Source organism: Macrobrachium rosenbergii, chromosome 25 (assembly GCF_040412425.1).
Source record: "Macrobrachium rosenbergii isolate ZJJX-2024 chromosome 25, ASM4041242v1, whole genome shotgun sequence".
Taxonomy (NCBI): Eukaryota; Metazoa; Arthropoda; class Malacostraca; order Decapoda; family Palaemonidae; genus Macrobrachium; species Macrobrachium rosenbergii.
The window spans coordinates 6,515,738-6,538,375 of record NC_089765.1 but is presented as its reverse complement, the minus strand read 5'-3'; positions in this window follow the sequence as shown (position 1 = coordinate 6,538,375).

Below are 22,638 nucleotides of genomic sequence, written 5' to 3'. Positions count from 1 at the left end.
AGCCATGTTATTTTGTATGTGCCTATTTTTTCTAGCTGTATCCCAGTGCAACTGTTAGTAGGCAGAAGCAACATCAGATGTATTAGCATTGCAGGACTTGCTAGTTCACAGAAAATAAACATGTTAGAACACCTGTTAAAGATATGCAAAACATGTTCTTATTTTGTATCCAAAATTAGCATATGAAAATTAGGATATGAAAATTAACTGCTCTCATATATACTGGAAAACACACTTGATGTGTTTATGCATTGATACATGCAATGCTTATGTATCCATATCAACCAAATAAGCATGTATATTTTTCATTTTATTAAATATAAGCTTAATGATTATGCACTTTGCAGAGCATACGCGAAAAAATGCCTGTCTGAATAAGAACAGGTTATTTGGGTATAAGTAACAATCGTCGTAATGGCTGTACAAACCTAACAATATTTTTTTTGTATTTTCTTGCATTTGTTTTGTTTTGTTTTATCTTTAGGAGCAACACCTTATTACAGTAGAAAATTCAGGAGCAAGAGTAAAAACGAAAGTGGTAATTATTCCAACAAGAACTCTCATAATGAACATGGGATTCTAATTATTCCAGCAAGAACGCTGATAATGAACATGGGATTCTTAGGCTTCATAAAGCTGGCTGTCGTTCTCTTAATACCGATTTTAGCTACGTTTTATGAGTTCAGCCACTTGCTTAATTTAGGGGAATGGTCAGCTTGAAAATGGCTTACATTTGAAAAAAGGTTTTCTGCGGTAGAATGACGCCATCTTATAATTACGTCAGTAGAATAAGGAATTAATGTAATTACGCTTGACAGTGATCAGGTTCGATGTAACTGCCCTTTTTACCAGCGTCCCCTGGGGTTTGTGGTCGAGCATCTTCGTAGGAAAAGTCCTTTCGACAAAGATTTGGTGGAGCCGTCTGTGTTCCCCTGGATATCCGAAGGTATTTTCATGACTAAAAATTATATAAAAGACCAGTTCCCTTAGCAAAGTTCATCGTACGATACGAAAAAATAACAGTGTACCTTTTTGAGATGGAATAGAACTCCGTAATCCATAATTCTTTTCCTGTTCCTTGGGGAATTTATCGTAAGCCAACCAATTCAGGCGTGTATATTGACTATTTCTGTCATCTTAGTACAAAAGTAAAATCTAATGTGATACTTTACCTTATTACTGTTGTGACCTTTGATAAAATGGATAACATAACTTCACTTTTTCTTGAAATGTGTTAACTGGATACGACTTATTACCAAGGCAGATTTAAAGAACAACAGTAAAAATGCGCCGAAGTTTCTTCGAGCAATTCAGCTTTTCTACAGCCGCTACAGCGTGGCAATTGGTCGCCACCGAAAATAGACCTATCTTTTGGTGGTCTCGGTATAATGCCGTATGAGCCGCGGTTCGATGAACCGCCATAATCGTGACGGACGCACGATTATGCATGTTTTAATCTTAAATAAAACTATGTCTGTTGATAGCTAGAGGGCTGCAATTTAGTGTGTTTGATGATTGGAGGGTGAATGATCAACACACCAATTTGCAGCCCTCTAGCCTAAGTTTTTAAGATCTGAGGGCGGACAGAATAAAGTGCGGAAGGACAGACAAAGCCGTTACATTAGTTTTCTTTTAAAGAAGACGAAAGGTCGCCATATAACCCTAAAATATAAAAAAATCAATTCAGTTTCAAAAACGCGTTAGTTCTCTCTTCTCATCAGTCATTATCACCGATGAAGATATTATTGCACTAAAATAACTGATCTTCCTAAAGCGTTATTTTAACTTTTAGTTACAAAAACTCAGTAAATAGTCATAACATCACAATTAGCAATAGATTAAGCATTAACGGAGTTGCATGAACGAAAAACTAGAATTCCAATACTTGCACTTTTGTTCAAGAACAGATTTCCTTGTATTATTTTCGTATCCAGTGAGGCTGAAGAGGAAATAAGTGAAGTTGGCAAAAGACACTATATAAGAGATAAATAAGTGTACACATACACACACACACACACACACACACACATAGTGTACATATATATATATATAATATATATATATATATATATATATGTATATATATATATATATATGTGTGTGTGTGTGTGTATGTATGTATATATATTATATATATATATATATATATATATATATATATATATATATATATATATATATATATATATATATATATAAAATATACAAAAATTATATATATATATTTATATATTAGTATATAAACATACAAAGAATTATTATATACACATATTTATATATATATATATAAATATATATATAATATATATATATATATATATATATTATATATATATTTATATATATATACATACTTTGTATGTTTTTATATTACTACAATTATTGTTCAATATCGAAATCACTATTACATTGGAAGTAACTTATACCCAAGCCAGATTATAATTGACAAATACTTTGGCCCATGTTAGGATTCGAACCTTGGCTTTTGGTTTAGAAACAGCGATGAACAATCGACTGTGGCCACTCGACTATCAGGATAAATGTAAGCTGATATCGACTTTGTTGTAAATATTCTGTCGACTCTGTTGTAAATGTTCTGTCGAGTACTGAGAAGTGATATCAATCTGGGATAGGTGAATAGGATGTTTGTAACACTTCGCTGATTGCGAATGTTGTCACATACATGCGTGACTTATTTTAGTTGATAAGTATTAAGACACAAATATCGTTTCATGTAGAATTCACTATGATGTGGAAATAACATGAACTTCCACCCAAAGGGAATTATAATTGATGATAAGTGCCTGTGCCCCTGGCACGATTCTTACCCAGGCCTTTGGTTAGAAAATAAAACAATTATTAATGTTGCTTATTAGACAAAGTACATGCAAGAAATTCTGATAATATTTATCTTGAAAAATAACAAATAATTTTGAAGATCAGGAAATCAGAAGTAACTGGCAGTGGAAATACTATTGTAATATAGAATCAGTTGTATTTTTTCCAGAATGAATACTTTCTCATAAAAATTATGTATATCATAAGAACTGAAATTTAGATTACATATCAATTGTAGCGTGAAAGAATAATTCTTCAGATTATTAGCCGAGTAGCGCAGCAGAAAATTGATTATTGAAATGATAAAAAGAACCTCCTTTGTGACGTCAGTCAGTGCAGAAAGAAATAGATAATGTTAATGTGATATTCCGAACGTTTCTTCTTCCGTAGTTGGACTTGACAGTCATAAATTTTCGATGTGAAATTAATTAGTTCTGTATTTATAAGTTAATTGTACCCTTTGAAATATATATTATTGCTTTTGGAGGTAACCTAAAAGGTTTGAAGCATTTTATCTTGCAAAAGAAACGCACATGTATGATTCAGGGCCAAAACCCCGTGTAGCATGATAAATTGCTCTCTGCAAAAAGGGAAGGGCAAAGTGAAACCTGCGGAATGAAAGAATGAAATTAAAAATATTTGTTTTGACTCTTAGGAAAATATTGTTACGATTTATGATTTTTAAAGCATTTCCTTTTTCATAATTCATTTGGTCATCTGTTTGCGTTCAGCTGTTTCTTAATAAGTTAATGGTCGTCATGATAAATGTATTTTATCTTACAGAAGATATTGAATTACCCCTGACAACACGGCGGGACGAGGTTATTGTCTTGTAGTGTTTTTTGTTGGTTGTTCTGCTAGTTTGCAGGATTACACACAAAGCTGTATTGGGTTGTTTTGCTAGTTTGTAGGATTATACATGAAGCTGTATTGGGTTGTTTTGGTAGTTAGCAGGATGACACACACAGCTGTATTGGGTTGTTTTGCTAGTTAGCAGGATGACACAGAATGCTGTATAGGGTTGTCTTACTAGTTTTCAGGATTGCACACAAAGCTGTATTAGGCTGTTTTGCTAGTTTGTAGGATTATGCACAAAGCTGTATTGGGTCGTTTTTGCTAGTTTGTAGGATTACACACAAAGCTGTATTGGGTTGTTTTGCTAGTTAGCAGGATGACACACACAGCTGTATTAGGTTGTTTTGCTAGTTAGCAGGATGACACACAGTGCTGTATTGGGTTGTCCTGCTAGTTTTCAGGATTACACACAAATATGTTGGGTTGTTTTGTTAGTTTGTAGGATTACACTTAAAACTTGATTGTTTTCTTTCTAGCTTGCAGGATTACAAAAGAGCTGTATTGGGTTGTGTTATTAGTTTGTAGGATTACACAGAAAGCTGTATTGGGTTGTGTTATTAGTTAGTAGAATTACACACAAAGCTGTATTGAGTTGTCTTATTAGTTTGTAGGATTACACACAAAGCTGTATTGGTTTGTTTTGCTAGCTAGCAGGGTGTCACAGAGTTGTATTGGGTTGTTCTGCTAGTTAGCAGGATAACGCACAAAGCTGTATTGGCTTGTTTTGCTAGTTAGCAGGATGATGCACAAAGCTGTATTGGCTTGTTTTACTAGTTTACAGGATAACACACAAAGCTGTATTGGCTTGTTCTGCTAATTTACAGGATGACACACAAAACTGTATTGGGTTGTTCTGCTAGTTTGTAAGATTACATACAAAGGTGTATTGGGTTGTTCTGCTAGATTGCATGATTTCACACAAAACTGTATTGGGCTGTTTTGCTAGTTTGCAGGATGACACACAAAGCTGTATTGAGTTGTTTTGCTAGTTAGCAGGATTACAAACACAGCTATGTTGGGTTGTTCTGCTAGTTATCATGATTACACACAAAGCTATTTTGGGGTTGTTTTTCTAGTTGGCAGGATGACACACAAAGCTGTAATGGGTAGTTCTGCTAATTAGCAGGATTACGCTCAAAGGTGTGTTGGTTTTTTTCTGCTAGTTTGCAGATTACACACAAAGCTGTATCGATATTAACGAAAATTTATCAAAGGTGGGCCTAGAGACTGGCAGCTCATGATTAAATCTTGGGAGAGATTGGATTTTTATTTTAAGGACAAGCGGCCATTTTGACTCTCTCTCTCTCTCTCTCTCTCTCTCTCTCTCTCTCTCTCTCTATATATATATATATATATATATATATATATATATATATATATATATATATATATATGTATATACATATACATATAAACTTTATTTTTTCAATTTACTTATTATGCTGACGTTTCAGGACAATATTACACAATTGTTGACCACCAACTGTCAATACCAGAATCTCATTAAACAACTATAGTTCCCCAATTAAATACCAGTCCACGTCAACACCTCTTATAGTTCCGTTTGGAACCAAAACGGACCCTGATGTCCTCAGCATTTAATTTGGTATTCATTGTTCCTTTGTGTTATGTTTCTTTTATACTTTTATGTAAAATTTCTTTTTCTCGTTTTAAAATCTGAGTATTTTTTTAATTCTGTTGTCTTTTTAATTTTATATCTTTGAAAAAAGTCCTGAAACGTCAGCATAATCTACATTGAAAGGACTAACAGCCCTTCATCTACGGTTCATCAGACGATGAGGACAATTGTTGGTCCTAAAGTTTGTAAGGGTGGTTTCCTTGTAAATATCTCAAGCTTTCTAGATACCATCCAGTTTAAATGAGGTCCTGTTATTAATATATTATACTGTATATATATATATATATATATATATATATATATATATATATATATATATATATATATACACTTTATATATTTATAGATCCTGTTTTATATATATATATATATATATATATATATATATATATATATATATATATATATATATATATATATATATATCATGTACGCATGCATGCGATATCGGAACTGTCTAGGCTTGCTTTGGGGAAGGTTTCCGCACGGCGCTGTGGATGAGAAAAGCAGAGTGTATTTACATCAATCTTCGCCTTAATTTCTGTTTAACCTCTGCAGTATTTAGTGGCAGTTATTTTGATATCTCGAGCTGAGATAACAGACAGTTTTCCAATACTTCTAGAATCTTAGTGGATGCCTATAACAATCAAAATGTCGATTGTATTGGTAGACTTATTAGCTGTGTAAAGAAATTCTTTTTAAAGCACAGTGTTTCTGCGGTAAAATTCGTTGCAGCAATGAAGCTGATGCCATTGAAAATTAAAAGAAAAAATAAAATCATTGTATACTTTTTTCATCTTGTTGATCTTTTTATTTTAAATGTATTAGAGAATTTCTTGGAACAACATCACCTTAAGATGTGGGTATTGAATACAATCGAATAAAAATGTGAGCTGCGGTACGGCTGAAGTCTGCTTAGAAAGTGAATTTATGCGGCTCTCTCTCTCTCTCTCTCTCTCTCTCTCTCTCTCTCTCTCTCTCTCTCTCTCTCTCTCTGTGGCGTGGAATAATCTTATTTATGCGCAAAAATACCGTTGTTGTCATCACCGTATTCGGTGACGTATCGTTTAGATCTTAGGTGCCATCAGAGAACTATGAGATTGGGATGGTTCTTTTGATTGTAATAGGTTTCAGTTCAAAGGTGTTGGTATCTAATGGCATTTAGGGTTGGTTTTCCCGTTGTACCTTTTTGACTGGTGAGACAACAATGTTATTTTTATACTCAACAGATTAAAAAATCGGCCCTATATGGGGCTGCACTGTTGATGAAAGCTATCAAGTTTATAGGAGCATATACTTGCGCTGCCAGAGATGACCCTTGGATATTTTAACGCGGAGGTCAGAGGGAAGAATTGCATAGTAAGTTACGTGGGAGTGTCATTTCTCTCTGGTGATAGTCGAGATGATGGAGGAAAAAACATACTGCAGGCGTTGAATTTCAGAAGACTGATTGAGACTGAAAATAGGGCAAATTTATTTTCGTAGTTCAGTTAATTTTTGCGTTATTTTTTGACAATTGGCAGGCGAAGGTGAGATCAACTTAAACGCTAAGTAGTAAGGCTATAAAAAGCATATGGCCTGGTTTAGTGAGTTTGTTTTCAGTCATTCCATTCATGCCCTTTGTGTGTTTCATAAGAAATCTCTCTCTCTCTCTCTCTCTCTCTCTCTCTCTCTCTCTCTCTCTCTCTCTCTCTCTCTCTCTCTGACGTTTTCATAGGAAATAAATCTTCAAACAAGCCTGCAAACTTGTGGACATGCAGTAGCTCGAGGGAATTGAAAAGTGCCGTGTTTGTTAGGCCCAGTTATAGTTTAAAAGTCATATAGAGACACGTATTTGGCCAAACTACAAAATAATTGTGCAGATCTGCCTGTCTTGATATTAAAGTCACTGACCTCTCATTTTGATGTCAAAATCCTCTTAAAATTTGATAATACAAACGGAGTTTGTAACTGTCCTTATAAAGTGAAAAATATTTCAGTCCAAAATTCGTGATTCCACTTCATGAAATTTTATCCAAACATTTCCTGGCGAGTGTTATAATGATGGTCCTCAGATAAGCATCTGTGTATGTAGTCGTCGTTAATCTTTTGGAGAGAGAGAGAGAGAGAGAGAGAGAGAGAGAGAGAGAGAGAGAGAGAGACTTGCAGTGAAACTAAAGCTGGCATGTTAACACTCTCTTATTTTGAGTCGCAGCTGGGCTACCAGGGTGGTATATACATTTGGAACCGGAGTCGCTGCTCTTCGGGTACCCGTAGCACCAAGTCAGCGAAGGCCGGGTTCTTCCGACCGACTGAGCAAGGTGTGCTGTTCGCCGTCACAGGGAATATGCTTTGGTAGCGTATTACGTTTAAGTTATGACGCGATGTTTGCGGCTGTTCGTGAGGTTACATGGTTTGGAACTTCTCAGAAATATTAATAATATTTTTTTATAGTATTTGGAGGTTAAGTTACTTGGTTTGGAAACTTCTCACAAATATTATTGATAATATATTTGTTATAGTATTTGCAGGTTAAGTTCCTTGGTATGGAAGCTTACCAGAACTATTAATAATATTTGTTATAGTATTTGCAGGTCAAGTAACTTGGTTTGGAAACTTCTCAGAAGTATTGATAATATTTGTTATAGTATAAACTTCTCACAAATATTAATATTTGTTATAGTATTTGCAGGTTAAGTTACTTGGCTTGGAAACCTCTCAAACTTCTCAGAAATATTGATAATATTTGTTATTGTATTTGAAGGTTAAGTTACTTGGTTTGAAAATTTCTCACAAATATTGATAATATTTTTTTTTATAGTATTTGCAGTTTTAGAAGATAATTTCTGTTATAGTTCTTGCCCTTGTTGCTTGCTAGTACAGACGTATTTGTACAGTTTTAGAAAATGGTTATAATTTGGGCTGTATGTTCAAAACTTCCTCTCCCGTTATTCACAAGTCTGCCTGTTTGTTTATGTGGCTGTAACTGGATTAGTGCCTTCATTTCTACGCATTATTTATAAGTTTTAAGAGATCAGATTAAAATACTTGCTTAGAACGATGGGCGTAAATTTACACTGATGTTGAATTTCAATTTATTTATGTTTTTTCTTATTTATTTTAGTTTAGTTTTGGCAGTCCTACAGTATACTTGGTTGGTACCTCTTGGTTTTGTGAGAAGTGCCTCGAATTGTAATCAATGTACTTGGTGGAATGAAGGTGAATAAACCAAGATGCACTTTCTTAGAAATGCTTGCGCTTGTTTGAATATGAGAATAGTCGCATAGGAAATTAACAATAGTATGCTCTGGTCATTCATAATTAGGTGTGCTTCAGTTTCTCTCTGACCATGCCTTCTGTACTAATGTACCCTTTTGAATAACAGGTGCTAAGAAAAATTATTGTCAGAACCCATATCGAGCCCAGGACTGAAGAAAACAATAAAAAAAAAAAAAAACTCCTCTGACGCGAATATTGTATACAGCAGTATTCTTGCATGATTCTGACGAAGCTTCACCCGATTGCTCTCTTCAGAAGCTTGCCTCGTGAGGAGGGGGAGGGGGGAAACGTGGCTAGTTCGTATCTGAATTTTCTAAGAGTTGCTTGCGCCTTTGTGCTTCTGAGTTTCATCCAACAATATCTATCCAACAATGTCTGTATGTGTGTACTTTCTCATAATAGTGTCAAGCTGGAATTTCTCTGTGCCACGCGAGAAACGAAAATTTATGCAATGTCACGGCTTCGCACTTAAAAGAAGAAGCAAACGAGAGAGAGAGAGAGAGAGAGAGAGAGAGAGAGAGAGAGAGAGAGAGAGAGAGAGAGAGAGAGAGGCAGGCTAAAAGCATTTCCAGCAGACGACAAAGTGTCTCCCAGGGGCCATATATAATTGTGGGCTGTGGTATTTATGGGGCATCGTGACCTTCCCTGCCGGACTCATCCTCCTTGCCCAGAAGCTGTCGTGATATTATAAAAGCCAGGTCGTTGGAGTTTACTGCACATGCGCAGCGTCTAAATCTTTCACCAGACGGACATCAAATGGCTCTCTTGCGTTATAAAATTGGTTACGGAGTTCTCTGTCACAACGTGGGTTTTATATTCTACATGTTTTCCCGATATCAAATGAAGTATGGATTCAGTACAGAGCCACGCCAAGAAAAAATAAACTTTATCGGCGAATGCATAAACTTTCATTATTTATACCTCGATGACAATATATATTGATTATTTTTTTTTAAATATTAGTGGATTACCTGCATATTTATGAATTAAATTGATCAAATGATATTTTATGCAATTACAGATTGCCCGCTTAAATAATGAACGGCCAATAGCTATCTCTCTCTCTCTCTCTCTCTCTCTCCCGGATTTCATGCTTGGATTTCATGCTTATGGGTTGTGGCTTGGAAAGTTTGGTGTTTGGTTTTATTATTATTATTATTATTATTATTATTATTATTATTATTATTATTATTATTATTATTATTCATCGTCTCCACCGCCATGGGACGTCAAGAGCCCCTGTGAAATTGATCCTCTCATGTCCCCCTTATATTTTATTTTTCAAAAATGGTTATCATCCAAGTAGGTAATGGTCTACCAACAATTCAGGTGCTTATTGAAAGCAAGCTGACACTATCATGCACCATTCTCCTTGGGGTGTTGCGAAGGACATGGCCAAGCCATCTCTATATCCCTTCATCATCAGCATTACTTATAATATTATTTGTTTGTAATCTCATGAAAGATTCTTAATGATAGCGCACTCCTCTTGCAGTTCAATGTATAACTTGTTACTCTTGTTCAGTAGAAAGGTTGCCTGGCCCTCTAATCAAAGGTCTCTAACTAATCTTAGCCTTTGGACATAATTTCCATCATACATTTGCAGATTTATTTCGTAACTTCGTTTATACCTGCTATATCTTACCTATCCTAACTCATGATCGTTATAATCACCTCTTAATCTGATTTTCATTTTTCTAAGTACCCTTTTCAAGCTTTGTTTGAAACGTTTTTGGTCTGAAAGAAAAAAATACAAAAAATGTAGACAGTTACTGATAATTTTTTTCTCGCATCTCAGGCGTCAGATTGCACGCCCTTTCACCAGGTACAACGACCTAGTGCTTAACCATAAGACAAAGCTGACTTCGTGTCAAGGACTCGGTAGTGGAAGTGGGGTGGTCATCGTTTATTTATTGTGATTCACAGTGGATTTTTACAATGTTTACCTCTAACGTACCCAAGCTTCGTGAATGTTTTAGTTGGCATTAAACGTAAGTTGTATTTCTGGAAGTTACTTCGTCCTCTCCTTCCATAACACCCGCACCTCCTTTTTTTTTTTTTTTTTTTTTTTTTTAAAGTTGGTCCTTTTTTATTTTTTCTAGTTTCTTGCTGAATGCTGACGGATTTTTTGACTTCCTACCTAAAAGATACTTTTGGGTTTTGAACGAGGGTAGCATTATTCATCATTCATCATCTTAATAAAAACTATGAAAGTAGGGACGAATATGAAAATTATATTTCATGAATGCATAAAAAGTTGATAATGGCTTCCTTCCATAACGCTTATATTGGCCTGAGACAAACAACAAAGAATTCATAATGCTTTTAGGTAAAAGGACCGGCATGAGGTAAACTTTTGAGGCTGACTTAATTTCAATATGGTGCAGTTAGCTACTATTAGTGCTTTGTGTTTTTTTAATTTGCATACGGTCTGCACTATAGAAATTATAAAACACATTTCTTGTAATAAATATGAAATGCAGTTGTATGTCAATTTGTACTCTACTTTGTTCATGACACGTATATATATGTGTATGTATGTATATATATATATATATATATATATATATATATATATATATATATATATATATATATATATAATTTATATACGCATGTATACATACATACATACATATATGTACACACACACACACACAAACACACACACACACATATATATATATATATATATATATATATATATATATATATATATATATATATATATATATAGAGAGAGAGAGAGAGAGAGAGAGAGAGAGAGAGAGAGAGAGAGAGAGAGAGAGTATTTTATAAACAAAACAAAACGAATTATCTTTCCCGACTTTATTTGAAAAGCATCGTTGCCATTAGTTTATAAATCTTGTGCAGCGAGTGGTTTTATAGATTGGACTTCAGGCGTACCCAATCTCCCCTGCCACCAATCACCTTGGAGCCTGAACTCACGGGGTCAGGATCGCCCGTACCTGAGACCCTGTATATGGCCCGTTGTGTCATCACAGGTAAGGAGACTCTCCCTAGGAGAGTCGAACCAGGTGTGGTCCATCTCTTAAGACATCTCGCCTCCTCCTCCTCCTCCTCCTCCTCCTGGCCATCCCTGGGGAACCCCTCCGCCGAGACTTTCACTTCCCAAGATATATGTTATAACCTCGCCCGGAAAGGGTAATGGATTTTGATAATGAAGTTTAAAATGTAACGCGAAATACCGCGGGAAGAAAATGGACGGTAATTGTCATCCGTAGAAGTCTCGGGACGGAGGAATAACCTGTGATTATGTAGGGCATTTGTTTAGCGCCGTTTAGAGCGAGCGCTTCGATTTATTTGTGTATTAAGGCGTGTTTACAGTAAATTACGTCACCGGTGCGGATTAGAGGAGTCCTGCCTTTGTAAGTTATAGCTCGATTTAACAGCGAGCAGCGGGAGCCTTGTCGCCAGATTTATGTATATTTTTTTCTCCAGAGATGTTATCTGTTATCATGTTTATCGTCGTCAATTAATCAGTTTCTTATCTTTAGGCTATTTGTTGTGGGCCTTTTTGGTGTCCTTTTTTTTTTACCACCACCTTCGCAAATTGCTCATTTGTCTTAAGATTTATTTACAGTTATTATATTTTAGTGCCTCTAATTGCCGTATAAACCGAGATTATTTCATATAGTAAGATAGTACCACTGTTGTCATAAACTGCAATTAATTTTCCCTCTTAACACGTAAGGATTTGGCATTCCAAGAGAGAGAGAGAGAGAGAGAGAGAGAGAGAAATGACTAACCCACAAACGGAAATTATATTAAACGGCAAGATAAATATCACGAATAAATTTCACTTGTTTACTGTAGACCTTAAATTTTTGCCTACCGTTATCATAAAGAAGCCAATAAAATAGAATTAAATTTGTGTCAAGTCTTACTAATATATTTTAACTAAAGCCGGGAAATATCTGGCCACTTTGTGTCATCATGTTTTGCATACTGATAGATCTCGCATTGGCCTGTGAATGGAATTTATACCTCAAAGCGGGAATAAATTTTTTATAATAAAGCCCAGTGTATCACAGATTATGGTAGATTAAAATCATGTGACTCCAGATCTTGAACGAGAGACTTTTCTGAATATAGTCCTGTCAGAAAGATGAATATATATTATAGCCTGAGTAGTGTGTTAGGCCGAATAAGTACGAAAATTAACAAAATGTAAAGGTAGAGAGTTTTTGAGATTATTATATATATATATATATATATATATATATATATATATATATATATATATATATATATATATATATTATACAGTATATATATATATATATTATATATATATATATATATATATATATATATATATAATTTGTATGTATATATACACTTTCACACATTACATTTCAGTTGCTGTTTGTAGAGTGAGATGATGCGAGTCTTACGATGGAGTAAGAAGAGATGGAAGGTATTGGGAGGTCTGCAGGAATTTTACAGAAATTTGGAACCAGCATGGGTGAAGGTTTTTTGGGACAACTTTTCTACACCTAAATGAAGTGTTTAATGTAAATAAAAAAAATATATGAATGGTCCTGGTAGCATATGTATGGTAAATGAAAAGGCATGAAATTTAGGGAAACAGTGTAGTGAGAGATTTTATTGGAGAATTCATAGATTATTATGTTTTGGGGTCGTTTTATCTTGTGAAGAGAATGGAAAGTGTAAGGGTTCATTCACACTACAGTAAAACATGTATTTCAGAAAAGATGGCCGCTAAAGTTTTAAAGGACACATATATGCATTTCATAGCTTCAATGCTTTAAGATGTGATGAAAGAATTTATGGAGTCAGATGGAAGTAGGTCGAGAGACTCGAGGTAAAATCTTGTGTTCAATAAACAGTTTGATTCTCAGCAATATTGCCAGTCAGGTGATCTTCCGAAGTGTTATGTATATTCGTGAGTACGCGGCGTTAATTTGATCTAGATTACGCCAAAATCTCGCCCTAAAAGTGAGTTTGATCGTTCATTAACGTGATAGAACTGCAGTTGTCTAGACGTAGCTTGGAGAGGATCCAGGCTTAAATCGGCAGATAAGGTAGACTTTGAAATCTCTGTTTTTATGGGAGAAAATTGAACTTGTGATTTTTACCATGATTTTCTAATCATTATGAACTTTTGAACTGGTGGAGATTTAATATGAATATTCATACCTCTTTATATTATTATTTTGTCATGTTACGTTTGCCATATCTTGGCTTATGCATTTTACACTTTTCCATTATTGTGTTTTGTATTTCATATATTTTTTGGGAGTTTTCTATCATGTTTGATTCTTCCGACAGATGTCTGTGGACAGATGTCGTGGACAGTGGACTGTTTCTGAATAACATGTGGTAGACTGTTTTTTTGACATGACTAATTATTGATTTGGGGAGTATGTGTGAGTTTGATATTTTTCAGGCTATTAGCCATAGTGAGACTTCTTTAATCAGAAGTGTTTTACAGTTCAGAGTTTAGTTATCTAACTCGATAATTCATTTATTATGCATTTTAATCTTTGCTTTGTTTTGTTCATTTTTTTTATTTGAATAATAAACCTTTTTTGTAGAAACTATTATTTTTTTAAATGGTCCATTTAATTGATTTGGTGAGAATGAGCGAGATTCTGTGGGTGAACTTCGAAAACGAGAGAGAGAGAGAGAGAGCGATAATACAGAGAGAGAGAGAGAGAGGTGATACACGGTGAGAGAGAGAGAGAGAGAGAGAGAGAGAGAGAGAGAAAGAGGAGAAAAATAGATGGGTGTTGGGTTGAGCGAACGCTCATACGCCTGTTTCCACTAATAAAGATCGTTGAGCACGTTATTACACCTTCAAAAGGTGTTAATTTGTCCGCAGAATTTAATGGTGGCAGCGGTGTCGAATTTAATGGAGCCGTGTCTGGAATGAAATGGCAGCAGCGGTGTCTTTGATTTTAAAATGGTGGCAGCATGATTTTAATGTTCTGATGATGGCGAAAGAGGAGATTACCAACAGACTAATTATAACGTTGATGCCCAGGCTGATAGGCGACTTCACCTAAGAGCTATAAGCGACGGGTCAGTGTTGAATGACTGAGTAGGTCGATTACGCAGAAAACGGGAACCTTTTCCTCTTTTTCCGTTTCTATTCGAGTACTGGGAGTGGGAGTTGTGAACATAGATCTGTTGATCTCAGAGCAATTTTAGGCAAAATACCCAAATCATGTGGAATAGTGGCGATTGTGAGTTAATTACGCAAAGTGATGATTCAACTAGAAACGCGCTGGGTGTCTTTTTTGCTCATGTCGAGTAGGTGACGTCACAGGCTGCACACAGCGCCTGTTGAGAGATAGGTACTTGCTTTCTGTTTCAAAATTGGTAAGTACCCCCATTCTCGCAAGTTGCAGAACGCCGTTTTCTGTTCTTCTTTAGAGGTAACGAGCCTTCTCTAGTGTTCTTTTGGTTTCTCTTTATGTTGTTACGCTCAGGGCGTGTGATTACCACAAAAATGCCGACGATGCAGCAAGCACATCCCAATCAATTGTGGTGCATAAAGACGAACATTTGGGGGAATTACAAATTTAAAGGGTTAGTGGACGGAAAGCCAACCTAAAATATAGAAACTTTCATTGAGTCAGTGAACAATTATCTGAATTCCAAGAAAATTACGAATGGCGCTGAAGCTTTAACAGAGGCTAAATCATTTCTGGATTTAGATAAAGCTGAGATATTAAACGAGCACGCAGTTTGGTTCAAAAGGTAAAACTTGAATGAACTGCAGAAATTTCTACGAGCTACTTGGCGGCGGAGTTCAACGTGGGAATGCGCAGTTCGAATTTGCGAGAGTTTCAAAATAAAGAAGGGCAATGATTCACTAGTCACATACAGTGCGAATTTATTTGATGCAGTAGTTGAGTTAAAGAAATCTATAACAGGTTCTCCATGGGTAACTGGAAATAATATCTCCTTAGATACCTTTTGAAAGATTGTTACACTTTGCTTGCCTTTTAACGCTGGTCCTAGATGTAATTGTAGATAGTTTTGATAAGAGAATTGATCAGATACAGACGAACTTTTGTTTGCACAGATTAACAAAAATCTAGCAAAATGCTCCGGGACACTGGACAGTAGTTTTGTACAGGAGGTGCAAGATGTCAGCCATGGTTTCCAAACCACAGAATAATGATAGTCGTTTTATTCTGGAAATGATGCAACAGCGAAGACATGCACGAGTGAGAATCGAAGAAAAATTCCAGAGAGATCAGTCACAACGATACATTGTTTTAATTGTGATAAAATAGGCCATAGTAAGTCAAATTGCAGAGTGAGATATTGTTCAGTTTAAAAATCTTCAGATCATGGATGGAGATTTTGTAAAGCCACAAAGAGTAGAGATTATCTAGGAAGTCCCTGGGAGGTTTTTCTAGATATGACAGGAGAATTCCACATGATGCAAGTTCTAGATACACAAAGGAAAGCAGAATTTTCACAAGATAAGTTCGAAAACGACACAGGATAATGACTAATCAGGTCGTAGAGTCACTAGAACTCAGGCCGATTGTACGTGGATTCTAAATGGCAATGAAATTATATTTTCATTGATTCTGCAGCTCAGTTAACTTAGTAAATGCTGACCTTTTCACTCGAGGTTTCCAGAGTGTAAATTAGTCCTTCTAGTGAGACAGTGTGATGATGCAAGCGAGAAACTGAATATTTTAGGTCGTCATTTCTTACGCTTTGTATCGGTGGAAAGACAATAGTAGAATCATTTTTGGTCATAGCAGGATTAGCCCAGGTGAAATGGTTTTGCTAGACACCCTTCTTGTATGCTATATAACATCAACATTCTTACGGGAGTTCAGGGATTACACAGGTGAGTCGGGTTGTTTTGTTCATATATACACAGGAAAAAAACTGTGAGAAACTTAAGACACAGTCTGGAGACATGTGTAACACATTCATTAGAGAGTGAAGATATTCCAAAGATCTTTCAAAGGATTTTTGTTGGAAGATGTTGAATTGCAAACCATGAGTTCCTACATTGGTTAAAGTGTCGCTGAAAGAGAAAGTTTCTTCTCAAGTGTGCGTTGTTGGAGGGAACCGAGAAATTCAAAGACGCTGTGAGTAATGTGTCAGTGAATGAAATTTCAGTCGCAGGCGTGACTTCAGTAGAATTAGTTAGCTATCAAGACTCAGTGAAAAAATATCACAAGGGTACTTATGTAATTGATTTCAAGAGTTTTAATACATATAAATTAGTGAGTTTTGTGGAGACGGGAATATGTTTCCAACGAGGAGCAACAGTTCCGAAGTCAGGTTCTACATGAACACTTTACAAAGTTGATTATCCTGAATATTCAGATAAAGTAGAGAAAGTGTTGAAAGAATATCTAGATATTATTGCTTTGAAAGGGAGATAAATTAGGAGTTACAGATGTTTTAGAACATTCAATCCGCCTAGAAAAGGTACAAATCCTATATATATTCCAGCATATCGAATTTTTAAGATGTGGAGAAGAAGTAGAAAAGAAGTTCAGAAGTGGGGAGTCGGAAGGCATTATCAGACCGTCCAGTTCTCCGTTTAATTTTCCTTTGCTTGCAGTTCCTAAGAAAGACGGTAGTATCAGAGTTTGTGTAGATTTTCGTAAATTGAATGAAAAACATGCCCAGATAGATATCCGGTAGCTTGTTTGCCTGATTTGTTTGTTGAGATCGGTGGCAAGAATATATATTCATCTATAGATCTGATGCAAGGGTTTTTACAAGTTCCCTTTGTGAGAGAAATGTAAATATACAGCATTTTCGGCACCAAAGGGACATTACGAGTTTAATAGGATGCCTTTGATTGGCAAGGGTCCCCATAATATTTACTTAGACTGGTTAACACAGTACTTCATGGCTTGTTAGGAAAGTTGGTGTTTGTGTACATGGATGATATTCTCATATGCACAGATACAATTGAAGAACATCTAAAGGTGTTAAAGAAGTCCTTAAGCGATTACGGTCTGCTGGGTTAAAGGTCAAATTGGCACAAATGTGAGTTTCTGAAGAGAAAATTGTCTATTTAGGACATGTTATTCTAAAGAGGAGTTAGAGGAATGATGAGAAAGTTAAAGCCATTGTGAATTTTCCAGTTCCCAAAACCAGGAAACAGATCTGTTCGTTCCTAGGTATGTCGGGTTTTTTCGCCGTTTTGTGCGGAATTTTTCTACAATAGCATGTCTCCATTGACAGATTTGTTACGAGAAGACGTTAAGTTTGTTTGGGGTGATAGTCAACAATTAGCTTTTGAGAAGCTTTTAAGAACGCTTTGGTGAACTCCACCAATTTTGAAGTTTCCAGATTTTAGTCAACCGTTCACCTTAGTGACTGACGCGAGTCAGAAGGTATAGGTGCGTGTTTGATGCAGAAATTTGAGGGAAATTACACTCCAATTGCTTTTTATAGCAGAAAGTTCAAAACACGTGGTAGTAACGAAAGGCTGATGTTGTTAGACAAGGAGGCTTTCGCAGTCGTCTCTAGCCTTGTTCATTTTAAGATGTTGTTGTTGGGAAACAAAGTTGAGATTTTTACAGATCATCAACCGTTGTTAGAGCTTTTTAATAAGCCAAATTTGTCGCCCAAGAGAGCAATGTTGGTTCCTAACATTGAGATTTTTGATGCAAACCTCAAATACATTGAAGGTAAGCATAATGTAGTTGCAGATGCATTGAGCAGATATTTTCCGGTCGAGGATGAGGAAATACACACCGAATCCTGTGTGGGAGAAGAGAGTAAATATTTGGTGTCTAATGTCTCTGATATTAGTAGTTCTGAGAGATCGCATGTAGAGGACATACACGTTCCTACAGTGCATACTGGGGAGAAATAGTGAGTCGGCAGTCTCGGGAGAGATTGTTATTCGTGATAGTGAGAGTAACGCAGTGTGTTATATTACGGTGAAAATGTCACTTGGGACATAGGGCTTGCTGGAACAAAAGCAAGATGAAGATAAATTGCTGTCAGATGCTAAGGCATTTCTTAAGGGAGTTTCCACTGAAGAAAGGGTATATGTTGCCTTTTTCTGGTCTAGAGTTGAGAATAATTTATTGGTGAGAAAAGTTACATGGGGCATGAAGTACCGAAGCATGGGTGAGATTACACAAATCATCGTGCCAGAGAGTCTAGTACCACAAGTTCTAGACATTGTACATTGTAAATTTGTTCTCTCATTTGCGTGGACAAGACGTATGAAAACGTCAGGTCAAAGTTCTTTGGAAAATATGTTTTCCGCAGTAGAAGCCTTTGTGAAGAAGTGTGCCATTTGCAATGCGAATTGCCAGCGATGACAGTGTCGTGTCGTTTGGTTCATATCCCATACCACATAGGCCGTTTCAGAGAGTGCATATGGATATTCTGTAACTTCTCAGAGTCCGCTTATGGTTATAGACATTTATTAGTAGTTGTTGATGAGTTGACTCGCTTTGTCGAGATTTTCCCACTGAAATACAAATCAGCTGAGGAAGCGTTATAGCGTTTTTTAAGGATAATTTGTCGATATGGTGTTCCTGAAATGTCTGATCACAGACAATGGTAGGAGTTTATTAATAAGACTTTAGACGGTCTTGCAATTTGTTGGGGATAAAGAGTATCTATAATCCCGTATAGACCTGAAGGAATGGCCAGTGGAGAGGGCGAATCGGAAAAGTAATCGAAGCTTTGCGCATGACGGTGGGAGGTTCCGATACACATTGGGACAGATCTTTGATGAAGTGCGATATAGCATCAATACTATGATGAATGACACAATTAAGATATCTCCAGCAGAAGCTTTGTATGGATACAAGTTGAAAGGACCTTTTGATTTGTTACCAGAGTGTGTTCAGGGTGATGTTACGGTCACTTCATTGATAAATACAGCGAGAGAAAGATTTGCACGTATCAGTAAAAGAACTTGAACTTAGTTCGTGCAATGGTAGAGAAAAGTAACGCGAAATCGAGGGGAGTAGCTTTTTGATGGGTGATAGAGTGTTTGTTAAAGGAATGTTCGGAATGATCTGAATTATAAATTAAGTCCGAAGTTCCAATGACCTTTGAGATTGTAGAGATCAAAAGAGGGAATAGATTTGTAGTTAAAGATGTAAATACTGGAGTGACGAAATTGACCCATATTTCGAAGTTAAAGAAAGTTGATGTAATGGAACGTTTGTATATAGTTAGAGGGATAAATGGGTTGATGTTTTATATATATGATATTTATTTTTTTTTTTTTTGTCTCTTGTTCATTTTGGATGTTGGAAGTTCTTAGTCATTTGTTTTCGATGATTTTGGGAATTGAGACATGGGCTAATTTCATATGAGATTTGACCTGTGTTGTTGTGTTATTGTGTTATGATGTGTTTCATCATCTGACGTGGAATGTGTGTGTTGTTTAGGATATTTTTTGGGGAGATACTTTAGTATATCGGACCGAAAAGTCTGATCTTTTTTTTTCGAGTTGGGAGATCGTATTTGAGTATTTGATATTTTTTTTTCCAGTTTTTTTTTTTTTTTTTTTTTTTTTTTTTTTTAAATAAAGGGAGCTGTATTGTGAGTAGTTATAGCTGTTGAGATCATGGGAGCGATTGCCATTATGTCAATTGATATTTTGTTGAGAGTTAGTCAGGTGTTGCGAAATATTTGCTAACCGGAGTAGAACTTTCATGTCTTTACGAGATATGATACCTTTAGTGTTTGATAGAATTTTTTTGAGTGAGTTCGTAGAGTTGTTGTGTTTAGTAGTGAGTTGACTGTGATTATTCTGAGATACAAACTTGGAATTAGTTCACATTGTGAGTGTTTGACTTTGTATTAGTGGTTTTGTTTGTTTCAGTAACATGAAACCTTTTTTGTTATTAGACCTTTTCGAGTGTTTTTTGGGAGACCAGTAGGACATGGGATAGAGTAGAGACCATGTTCATTTTGGGAGATCAGTATCAAGGTTCGGGAGTTGATTATAAGACGAGTTGTGCTTTAGTTAGAGAGAAGTGTGTGTGACAGTAGTATTTTCCAGTTATGAGTTGTGTCTGTGGGTGGTTGTGAATTGTCATTAGTTCATGGACAGACCTGACAGAATGTGACTTTAGACAGTTCCTGTAGATTACCACATTGAGTCCACCAGTACTTTTCCTGCCGTGTTTTTGCAAGGAGTATGCAGTTACAATGATGTGCCAGAACAACAAGTCGACGACATTCTGTTCATCGAGGGTCCGAGCAGTTCGATTCATCCTGCAGAATCCTGTTCACGGAATTTCGTGACTTAGCCGTGCTGTATTCAACAGTTCCGAGAAGATAATTATGCCATACACGCATAACTAGCATTTGCAGTGGAGGCTCTACAACCAAGGTGCCAATGACGGTTCCACCGTTAAAGACATTGACGATTCAGTGATGTTCCAGTATCAGGAATATATTATGCCGACAATTTTAATTGTCTTAATAGCTGTTTTACTGATAATTCTTGTTGTGGAGTAGTAAAGCTTATTCGTGCTTGTAAGATTACATGTAAAGGCTCTAAGAACTCAACCCCAGTGACTTTGAAGTGCGCCATGAGAGTAGTCCCAAAGCTGCAGTGCAGTAGACATTGCTGATTGAGCATAGCTCTATTTTGTTATGTTTTATACATATGCTTTGTTTTAGTTTGTGTAAGGAGAGCGAGACGCTCTTATGTGGTGGCCGAGCCTATTTCAGAAAAGATGGCTGCCAAATTTTAAAGGACACATATATGCATTTCATAGCTTCAATGCTTTAAGATGTGATGAAAGAATTTATGGAGTCAGATGGAAGTAGGTCGAGAGACTCGAGGTAAAAATCTTGTGTTCAACAAATAGTTTGATTCCTCAGCAATATTAAGGTCAGGTGATCTTCCGAAGTGTTATGTATATTCGTGAGTACGTGCGTTAATTTGATCTAGATTACGCCAAAATCTGCCCTAAAAGTGAGTTTGATCGTTCATTAACGTGATAGAACTGCAGTTGTCTAGACGTAGCTTTGGAGAGGATCCAGGCTTTAAATCGGCAGATAAGGTAGACTTTGAAATCTCTGTTTTTATGGGAGAAAATTGAACTTGTGATTTTTTTACCCATGATTTTCTAATCATTATGAACTTTGAACTGGTGTGAGATTTAATATGAATATTCATACTCTTTTATATTATTATTTTGTCATGTTATTGTTTGCTATATCTTTGGCTATGCATTTTACACTTTCCATTATTGTGTTTTGCATTTCATATATTTTGGGAGTTTTCTATCATAAGTTTGATTCTTCCGACAGATGTCTGTGGACAGATGTCGGTGGACAGGTGGACTGTTTGAATAACATATGTAGACTGTTTTTTTGACATGACTAATTATTGATTTGGGGAGTATGTGTGAGTTTGGATATTTTCAGGCTATTAGCTATAGTGAGACTTCTTTAATCAGAAGTGTTTTACAGTTCAGAGTTTAGTTATCTAACTCGATAATTCATTTATTATGCATTTTAATCTTGCTTTGTTTTGTCTATTTCTTGTTGGGTTATTTGAATAATAAACCTATTTTTGTAGAAACTATTATGCTTTTTAAATGGTCCATTTAATCGATTTGGTGAGAATGAGTGATCTGGTGGGTGAACTTCTGGAAAACGATGAGAGAGAGAGAGGCGAAGATACACAGAGAGAGAGAGAGAGAGGTGATACACGGTGAGAGAGAGAGAGAGAGAGAGAGAGAGAGAGAGAGAGAGAGAAAAGAGGAGAAAATAGATGGGGGTTGCCGTGAGCTTAACGTTCATACGCCTCCGCTTCACTAATAAAGATCGTTGAGACGTTATTTACACTTTCAAAAAGGTGTTAATTCTGTCCTCGTTACACATATAGTACACGTTGGAGATGTATTGCATACATAGTACAAACAGGTTGAAAACAGGTCAATGACAAGAAGTGGAGAATGGATCTTAGTTGGTCCGCTGGCTCTCTATCATGATCAGTTACTGCTGCGGTGGGAGGTTGAAACCAACATTCTTTGGAAGCTTGAATTTTAAGTCAGTGGCCCCTTTGGTGT